The sequence below is a fragment of the Panicum virgatum genome, chromosome 2K (genome assembly GCF_016808335.1).
Source record: "Panicum virgatum strain AP13 chromosome 2K, P.virgatum_v5, whole genome shotgun sequence".
Taxonomy (NCBI): Eukaryota; Viridiplantae; Streptophyta; class Magnoliopsida; order Poales; family Poaceae; genus Panicum; species Panicum virgatum.
The window spans coordinates 62080926-62091686 of NC_053137.1; positions in this window are offsets into that span (position 1 = coordinate 62080926).

Below are 10761 nucleotides of genomic sequence, written 5' to 3' on the forward strand. Positions count from 1 at the left end.
TACTAACAGCTATGAGAGAAAAAACATGTTTACATGGCTTACTTTCCCACTGTATTATAATGGCATGGATTAGTGAGCAGGTGAGTAAACCTTGCAATTATAATACGGTATGGTTGGACAAAAAATTTATCTTCATTCTAATCATTGAATTTGCTTTCTTTTTAAAATAACGATAGGCATTCTTAGACCCCACATATATCAAGGGTTGTTGTAAAATTTTATTGTTTTAGGCACAGGCATTATGGAGACTTCATGAAAGCTTCCAAATACTATATATATGTTGCTATAATGAAAACACAGTACCAAATTATGGTTCGTGCAACATATATAAACATGGATGGATCTTTGCTAGCCTGTGCAAGGTACTAATTAAGTATTGCAGAACTTTCACCCCAAGGATGGCAATTACCTTATTGAAGGAATTATACTCAAGGGAATCGACGGGATGCTTTGAGATTGGCATGGCGATAATGCGGGGCCAACGAGAGACATGTGGCGTCCATCAAAGTGTGGTTGCCTTTTAATTTTTTTTCACCCATTTGAGTGTGGTGATTTGTAGGGGGGATCTATTTCCTATCCGGAAACACAGGTCATGCCATCTTGTATTTCATTCTCAAATCCCAATTCAAACCATTTTGATATATGACATGAATGTGCTCGTGTACTATTACAGTAGCCTATGTAGTGCATCTGTGCATGTAAATCTGAATTGAAAATTGGAACTAACTGTTCGTGAATATATGAAATACTTTTATTTTGGCAGAAACCAAGGTAAGAATTGAGGCGAATATCGGTGCGTGTTACTAGTGAGCATTAGCTTACGACAACTGATCAGATCTCTATACAGACGCAATGCATAGATCAAGCAAATCCACTGATGCAAGCGCATCATCAAGGATTCGAGGAAAGCAACTAATGAAAGGCGCGGAAAAGATACGCTGGATAACGCCCACCAAGTCACCAACGAACCCTGAACAACTGCCACGGCGCCACCTGCCCACCTTTCCCCAAGGTGCCATGTCATCACCCACCGTACCGGATCGGCCGACCGATCGACCGGGGTGCGAGGACACCGCCGATCGAGCGCGCGCGCAGATAAAGCTCGATCAAGAAGATCACGGTCAGTTCGTCACGTCGCCAGCGACGCCGCGTATCCCTGTCGTCGCCGGTCGTGCTGGGTGGGTGCTCGATCGTGTTCCGGTCCGGCCGCCATCGATCAATCGATCGTTCAGCCGGCTGTTCCTGGGCGTAAGCTGTCCCGTTCGGCTCACCGTCACACGTTCGATCCGGAGAGAGACGCCCGCCGGTCGCTGGTGGGCGCGCGGCTTCGCGAAACTTGGGTGGACATCGAAGACGTCTGTCCACCTGAAGTGGCGATCGATGCCGCCGTGCAACTCGTCGGAGACGACGATGAAACCCCCGGCGGGAGCGTGGCCGCGGCGGGCTAAGCGGAGCGATCGACGGGTCGACACACAGGCGCGCGGACATGGACACGCCGGAGATGGGAAAGCAAGCAAGCGACGCAACTAGCGCCCGCGTCCTCTGGGTCACCGGCAGCCCGTTGCGTTCCTCCCAGCGGATAAGGCCGCGATGGGTGATGGACGGACGCGACACAAAGCGGCCGGCCGGGCGAGGCGAGGCCTCCGGGGCCAGTGCGGCGACGACGCAGGGCGAGCGGAAAGCCTGCGCCCGCGCGCGGCTTTGCGCGTGCACGGACCGCACCCCGGATCCATCCATCCATCCATGCCAGCGGTCGACGTCCTAGGCGCCTACACCATCGGTTGCGCGGCGCCCGGCCCACCGGCCGGGCCAACTTGGGTAGGGTGACGAGGGGCGCCAAGTGTCGATCCGCTGCTCGCTGCTGCCCCGGCGCGCCCGTCCTCCGGCGGCGGCGCAGCCAATGAGCTCTCCTTCTATGATGGCGCCAGGTCGCGCGGGCCATGCACGGGAAAACGCCCGCTCGGCGTCGGAAATATCGGGGAGCTAGGCGCTCGCCGTCGCGGCGGGGCTACCGCCGTGGGGCACCCTGCGCTGCCCCGGCGCGCGAGAGCCACAAGCACGCCTGCTCGATCCATTGAGCTACGTGACGGTATCCCTGGGGGTTGTTCAGTGCAGCCGTCCAGGTGCTGAGCTGAAGTGGACAAGTGGGCACTAGATGGACCGGACGTCGTCCAGACCTGCCCTGCCCCGGTCCCGGGGAGGATAGCCTTATCCAAACAGTACCTGCGCGGTGTCGACGGCCCGCCGGCTGCGCGCCCCACCACGGGGAGAGCCTTTGCGCGGCCCTCCCCTACCTCTGCCGCCGACGCAACAGGAGATGCCCCCTGACTTGTCAAGCAAGCAAGCGCGCACGGCGCTGCGCTGCCCCGAGCGCCGGTGCGTGCGTCGCAGGCACCAGGCAGGGTGGGTCTCGTCTCACCATTCGACAGCGGACAGGCGCTCCGCTCCGACACAACACATGGCGCTGCAGTCCAGCAGGTAGTACTCCTGCTCCTCTTTACTGCGGCTGCGGGGGCTCAACCGTCGATCCCTAGGCCCTCCGACGAGCCAGTGTCTGCCCGGGGCGACGGGGCGTACGTCCGGTCAGAACCAAGCCGTCGTGCGAGCGAGGGACGCCGGCGGACGCACTGGCACCGTCGTCACGGGAATGGCGTGCCGGGACACATGCGCGCAGCTCGGCCCCCGAGGCCCCGAGGACCCGGCTGGTGCCGATCGATGCGATGCGATGCGATGGCGTGACGCGACGGCGCAACCGCAGGGAGACTATCATTGGACGCCGCCGGGCGCGAGCACGAGGCCAGCCGGCGGCCGATCGAGGACGAGGAGGAGGAAGCTGCTGATTCGGTCATCCTTCCTATCCACAGCACCATAAACCCATCTCGGCGTCTCGGAGGTTGTGCGCTGCGCGGATAAAATCGATCGCCCGCGCCGGCGCCGCGCGGCCTGCCCAAGGGAAGGGAAGGGAAGGGAATGTGTCGTGCGGCGTCAGGCTAGGGCATCAAGTCACCGGTCAGAGCTTGCTAGCTAGGCTCAGACAGAGCCAAGGACCCATCACGCCACGCCGGCGTGGGCGTGCGCGCACATGGCGCGCGCAGCTACGGTGCCGGGCTGCCGGCGGCGGGCGGCGTATTCGTCCAGCAATCTGGGGGGCGTTCGTTATGGGCTGGCTGCCGGTCTTGTTGAACAAAGGCGGACGCCTACCGAAACCTGCCTGCAGCCTGTCGGGCGTAGCAGTTGACGCCACCAATAATCGTTCAGAGGCCAACATGTGGCACGACTGGATCGACCTTGCTCGCAGGAGCGAGGAATCCCTGATGATGCTGATGGAATTCAGAGATTGATGGATCGGTGTCCTGCTTTAGAAAGCTGAGATTAGCAGGAATGGTGAGTGACAGCGTTGGCAGATACATGTCCTGCTTCGGACATTCTTCTCTCAGGACACTACTACTACATCATACCAAAATTATTAAAAGAAATATTTATCGCTGCAAAATTAGGCGCATGTTTTTAACTGAAGCTCAGTCTCCCCAAACTTAGCAGCACCAGTCTTTAAGCAATGGCACAACTTGACTTTAACAGGTTGCAAATACAAATGCAATTGCTGAATTGCATATAGGAAACATTCCTGAATATTGGGCTGCTGTTGATGAAAAAAAAAAGCTCAGACGCTAATGGAGTAAAATGGCGTTGATGTAAAAAGAACTCTGAATGGTAAAGGGAGCACCAAGACGAATCTGCCAGGCATAGACAAACAAGTTGATCCTACTGAACTGAATGAAACTCTGATACTGGCCAGATGAATGTCAATCAACCTGAAAGGTTGCTGGATCTTCAAAGAATTTACTCTGTTTCGGCGACCCACGAGTCGTCTTCAACGCGCGGTGTCCCCCTGTCGATGCGCCCGCGCTCTCCGGCGACGAGCCGACGACTCCGTCCCGATGAAAATGTATGCGCTGTTCAGACGGCTGGGATCGGTCCGCCTCTCTCAGGTGGGGTACGGGATTCCGGTGATTGATCAGTGACGCAAAGGATAAGACGTCTGGACGGAGCTCGATCGGTGCGCCGCGCCATGGTTTCCATGCCATGGCGTCCCGCCGCGCCGAGCACCCGCCTTGGTGCCCCTTGTCCTCTACAGACCAGCTATCACACCGGCCGTAGAAGCGTGGAGCTGGCTAGATGCCACGGGGCGTTGCTCCGAGGTGCCCGCGTGAAGGGGAAGGAAGCGATGGGCTGCCTGAGCGCGGTGGCGCTCCGGCGAGCAGCGGCGTGAAGCCCCGCCTGGAATTCTCGCAGTCGCAGGCGCAGCCCAGGGTGGACGGTATCTCAGATACCGACCGGGGGGACGGTATTTGAAATACCGTCCACCCCCTGGGTGCTTAGCAGCCGTCCAATCCGATCTGGACGGTCAAAAATAGCCGCATCGCAGGAGCGTCTTCCTCGTCAGGCTTGGATGCCGCCATGCCGGAGGCCGCCGTGCTCTCGCCGCGCCCGTCTCAACCTCCGACGAGGCGCCGTCTGTCTGGACTGGGGGCAATCAGAAGCTGCTCGGATGCGGAATCGACGCAAGAGGCATAGGCAAGACTGCAAGAACCCTACATGGCGCGGCACCAGCGACGAACAGATTTGGGCGGTGCGGCGACGGCGAGGACGTTCTGGGAGAACCGATCGCCTGCAGACTTTCAGTCCATGGCGTACTGGGCGAACCTGCCGCTGGCGCACTAGTGTTCGTCCAGGATTCATCGTCTGGGTTCGGAGCTCTGAGGACGGATGACATGATCCGCGGCGCGCTAGTGCGCTACAGAACCGGCAGCCAGCAACAGCCGGAGGCCATGGACGCATCACGCATGTTCGTGGCTTCGTGCTGCCCACACACCGCTTGGACCTCAGGCTACTATCTAGCAGGACCTCACCGGAGCTCCGTCCAGGCAGAAACCTGATGCGCTTGGCATGCAAGCAGGCAGCTGTTCAGTTTCAACCTGACACCCTGGAGCTCTGTAATTATTCTTCACCTGGTAAATCGTCGAGCTCACTGAGCTGGGGTTCAATTAAGAATCTGTCAAAGCCTGAAAGTTCTAGCAGCAGATCTTTCAACTAATAATCAAGAGTAAAATGGTGCACCACTGCTAACTGCAGCCACTATGGGAAAAGGCTAGTATGCTCTGTACTAGGCAATGTAAGTTCTGATTTGCGTAAGAGAGATGAAACTATTGGACAGGTTGTAGTGTAGTACTATATTTTTGGAGAATCAGCTGGTGTCATCATGAACAGACATCATGAAAACTGCTGGATTCTGTACTAGTTTGTCTGAGTTAAAGGCTGCGAAAAATGGTGGAAACATCGTTATAGAAGTACCTCTGGTAAGGTCTACAAATAACGCAAACATTACTTTGGAGGGCTTTGCTACGGTACACCCATTACCTCCTAGGAGGTAAGATAACAAAAAAATATGAGCCAATTTCAAGAGAGACAAAATAATTAATTAAAACTGATAATTGCTATAATCAGTGTCTCATCTGCATGCATGCATCAGTTTGTTTTAGATTGGTTGTAACCGACAACAACAAATGCACATTTCTTGGAAGGCTGCCTTGAGATAATTTTGGATCGGGGAAATTAAGTGGGAGATGCCTGTTATATTTTTTTTTTGAAAGCGCTAGTGCATCGTCAGAATCAGAGGTGATGTTGTATACGGAGTCTTCAAATTTCATCGAAATTTTGAGATGGACTCCACCTCATGTTGGGGAGGGGTCCGGGGTGTAAAAACATGTCACGTTACCTCATTTTGGGGAGAGGGGGGGGGGGTGTTACACGTTTCATGTACGTCCATGAGGGAAAAAATAGTATTATTACGACTGACCCATTTCATATCTATTATAAGATCTATTACATATTTAGATCACACGGCATGCCACTTTTTTTTTCTAGCAAATCCATGTCAAAAGATATGATTATCAAAATGTCATGTAACAAGATGGCAAAAGAAGAAAAAAAAAGTAAATTTACTTGCAATGTGCTGAGGGTATGTTACGTGATTGGAGGGGGAAATGTTTCTTTTCTCAATCTAATTCCCATAGCCGGCACATCAGGTGGAAAAAAAACATAATCTGAGATCTCAACTTTTTTTTCCCACTGGGAGGGGCAACGAATCATGCATGCAATATACGGTAGATCTAATTCTCTATTTTCTAATTAAAATCTATAAAATAAATATTAAAAGTATTACCTCCTAAGAGGTAATATGACATTAGATCAACGGTCCACATTCATTTCGGTGTACCGTAGCAAAGCCCTACTTTGGAGCCTTGAAGTGTATTTGCTGATTAAGCATGCTGTATTTGGTGCTAGAGTTAAAACCTGACTGACTGACTGACAAAATTGGTTTGGTTCTAAATTTGCTTGTGAAATGGCTTTCGAGTTCTGATCCCATGGCAGAATCGTTTGCTAGGTAACTGGAACTGGTCCAGAGGCACAAATTGCAAGAGCCAGCTGCTAGCCTGCTACAACTTTCAGAAGATACAACACCCAAGCCAAATTTGTGGACCGAAGTGCTTGACTGCTCAGAAGAGTTCGTTACTTGTCCAGGCATTCAGAAAGACACTACGATCATGAAGTAATATGCAGAGGGCATTGAGCTAGATACTGCTAACGCAGGATGTGAAATTGATCATGCCTGCTACTAGCTTGTAATGAGATTCCGAATTGAAGTGCTTTGTGTTTCAGTTTTGTAACACCGAGTGTTAAACCTGGGAATTAACCAGCTAATGAGTGACCTAATTCTTTGGTTACGAATCGAGTCAGAAATCGATCCAAGCTCAGTTTTCGAACTCGGGAGTCGGGGGAAACCGGAACCTCCGGATCCGGATACTCCGGTATTTCACCCGGATACTCCGGATTTTTAACATTCCGGGGACAACTCCGGGTATAGCCCCGGAAACTCCGGACTTGGGAGTCCGGATACTCCGGATTTTCACTCGGATAGTCCGGACCTAAAATTATATATCACGTGTTTTGGGTCTTGTGACTGTTCCCAAACATTATTACACCGTTTTCTCTCCTATCCTCTCTCCCTCACGAGCTCTCCCTTTACCCTTGGCCCTAAACCCTAAATCCTTCCTTCCAAATCCATTCCAAGGCCTAAGGGAGCTCCAATCGGCGTGGGGATCCTCTCCTCCAAGTATTCCACCTTGGGGTGGTTTCATTTTCGAGTTTTCTTGCAAGGGAAGCTTACTCAAGGTACCAAAAGCTAGGGCTAAATGGATTGGTTGTTCTAGGGTGTTTTAAGCGATTTCTTTTTGGTCAATCATCTCCATACGAGCCACTCTACTAGGGTCTAGGAGGGTTTCGATTTTTGTGGGTTGGTTTTGTCTCAATCAAAATTTCAGTTTTGGGGGCGAAAACTGTGTGAAACCCGAAAACTCCGGGTATTAATTCGGATACTCCGGAAATTTCAGATATTCCGGATTGCAGTTCGGATATTCCGGGTTTTGCAGAAGTGTGGGCGTCGAGTTGGCTCGGGTAGTGGTGTGTGTATACGGTTTAGGCGTGTTTCAAAGTTACAAATCATACTGCATGCATTCTCATGTCATATGCATACGTGTAGACGCCGCCGCCGAAGGAGCCGTGTACGAGGTGATCGCCGGGCCACAGGAGCAGCAGGGGCAAGTTCAGCAGGAGAATTGTGAGCACCCGGCCCAAGGCCCAGCTGAGCCCAGTGTCGAGCAGCAGCCCGAAGGCAAGCCCCTGTGCACATCCTATTATTTAAAACTATGACACTTATATATATATTTATTACTTGTGCATTACGTTTTAGGAGTTGATTGGAACCCTAGTTGCATGATCCCTAGGTTTCCCTGAGTTATACTAGCATGTATATGACGATAGAAATATTATGCTTAATAGTTCTCGATAAAAGTCGAGTGACTTCTTGCACTCGCGAGAAATAGGATGATTAGAAGTCGAGTAATTTCCGATTACTCGCGAGATATATAATTTTTTATAATCCGGTTCCGAGCTGTTGAATTTGATATAAATGGAAGCTTGAGACAGAACGGGAAGTGGTGATGATATATAGGTATGGCAGCAGGACAGGGTTCTTGGGTGTCTTAGTCCCGTCTGTGTCGATTAAGGACCGTACCGTTGTAGACCCTGCTGATCATGTTTGAATTGTACTAACCGCATACCGGGAGTAGCAGGTAGTCGAAACCGGTAAGGCGAGTACTACCTTGCTTCGAAAGTACAGGAACCCGCACCCAACTCCTGGGGTAGTCAAGTAGTCGCGGAGAAATGTGGATGCATTGTTTACTTTTGGTGGTCTCACATTGAGCTCGGCTGACCATATGTCATTGGGCTGGTTCCTGTAGTTCGAGGCAGAGAGGGGAATTGTTTGCATGTATAGTCCGACGGGACAAATACGTGCCGTGTTGGTTAGGTCCACATTGCAAGGTTAAATCGGATCGATTCGCCGTCAGTCGCTCTCGGACATGAGCACCTTGATCTTCGAGTCACATCGTAGTAAGGAAGTGAAATGGAATGACATGATAAAGGTTGATATTTTCTTAATTAATTGTGTTTTCACAGTGGTTGTCATATACATGTAAAACATAGATATTTAGCAAATCTATTGTTTTAATTTGGAGTTAAAATCTTGAAATCAAGGATCTACTTTTAGGTGCTTTTTCTGCAAAACTAACTACCAGCCAGAAAGTCTTGCATGTCTAGATATGTGGGCTAAGTATACCCATTGGACGGGTAAGTCTTGCTGAGTATTAGTATACTCAGGGTTTTGTTGGAAAAATGATTTCAGGACCCGCACACGTAGACTTCTGTCCGTGTTGCGCCAAGTTCGTTCAACTGGACGCGGATGGGTGGAACGTTGAGGACCCAAGCGCTTAGCTTTGGAGTGTATGGAATTGCACACTTGTGGGCTGAGTGTGTAATTCATTTTCGTTTTTATATATTATAGTAACAGATTTCATATTTATCAAACTTTGTATAAATGGCAGACACACTTGTATATTATTTTGTATTTCAAACTCGGGTTGTAATTTAAATATTTCATAGCATATGGTGTTTGTAATTTTAAGTATTGTGTGGTGCTCGTACCATTTGCGCTCACTTTCGTGTGAGACTACCGGTGAAGTTTTGATCGGACTGTGGGTTGAGAAAGGATCGTCAAATTAAGCCGTTAAGCCAATGCGCCCGATGTGTTCAAATAACGGTCATTACACTTGATTAGAATTTTAATTTGGTGGTTCCGTCACAAATTTGATCAGACATTTCGGAGCTTCAGAACCGACGGCAAGTCTGCAGCACGGGTGATGGCTCGTGGCTCCATGGCGCCAAACATGATACGATTCCTCGCAGATACTAAACGTTCTCAGCTTGCAGTACGCCGAGGAATTGATCGGAGATTCAGAACCCTCTCGATTGAGCTTGGGCGCGTGGGCTACGCCGAGCAGCCGTTGCGAGCTGCCACCCGCTGCACGACCAATAGAAAGCTTCGCAGTCGCAGTCGATGGTAAGATGGGGGCAACCGCATGACTCAAAGGAGGAAAAGCGAAGGAGGCGGACGCAAGGTGCCACCGGAACGGCGGGTCGCGGCGTGATGCCGAGGATGACTCCGTGATGCCGAGGGGGACAATCTCCAGCACGGAAACCCAAGGCCGCAAGCGGCAGATCTCAGCTGTGTCAAGAGCCTGTGGGTATATGGGAGGTCGCGTGGGAGATCGCCGGCGGTGGAGAAGCGGCGGCCGGCCGGCCCGGATGATTTGCAGAAGACCCCCTTGAAACTTTTCAGAAAACCTCTATTTGCACATAGCCTCCTATTTTGAGTCCGAATTTTGCAAATAGCACCCGGGGTCTGGATCGGCTCACTCGCAATTCTCCCTCCCCTCAGCTCCCGCTGGAATCTCCTAGCGACGTCACCGCTACGTCTCCTGCATGCCTGGTCTCCAAGGCCAACCGACGGCCCCACGCTGCCGCCCGCCAGGGCCAGAACTGGAGAGTGGAGCTGGACCATGGTGGCATGGCGTCTATTTACAGGGCGGTGGAGCCAGCTGCCGGGATCCGTGATGGACTCCTGCTCGTCTCGCCGGAAAGTGTGTCGCACAAGATCGACAGCCCTCCGGCGATTTCCTGACTTCACCGCCGGCGTAATGACACTTCGTTCAGATGATGGTGGCAGTGCCGGCATCCTTGTGTTGTGAAGTCATAATGGGCCGAGCTATCAAGTTATCCTCTAGGCCGAAAGATCAATGGGCTCAGAATTGTCGACCATACCAACGGAAAAACTGCCAGGACAACTTGGACCAAGAGGAAGGTTTTTCTGACTGAAGCCCATATAAGAAGATAGAAATAGAAAGAAAATTTTTGACTGAAAGCTCAGCATCTCTAGAAACAAAATGAAAATACTCTCTCCGTCCTAAAATTGTTTTAAGTTTGATGAAGTTTATAAAAAAAGTAATAATACTTTGAACGTCTATTATAAAATATATTTTCATGCTTTACATATTGGGAATATATCATGTGCAAACCAACCTATCCGTACAAACTTCAATCTAGGCCACCGGATCACCATCCAAGGAGTATGGGGGGATTAAGTAATTTTACAATTAACCCCCGGCCTTGGATTGAGTAATTACACTTTTACAAATCTCCCCTCCCACGCCCTGCGCCGTATCCTGGGATGTTGATCCGATGACCCAAATTGAAGTTTGATGGTTTGCACCTGATATGTTCTCTTACTTATTTGATGTGTTACAT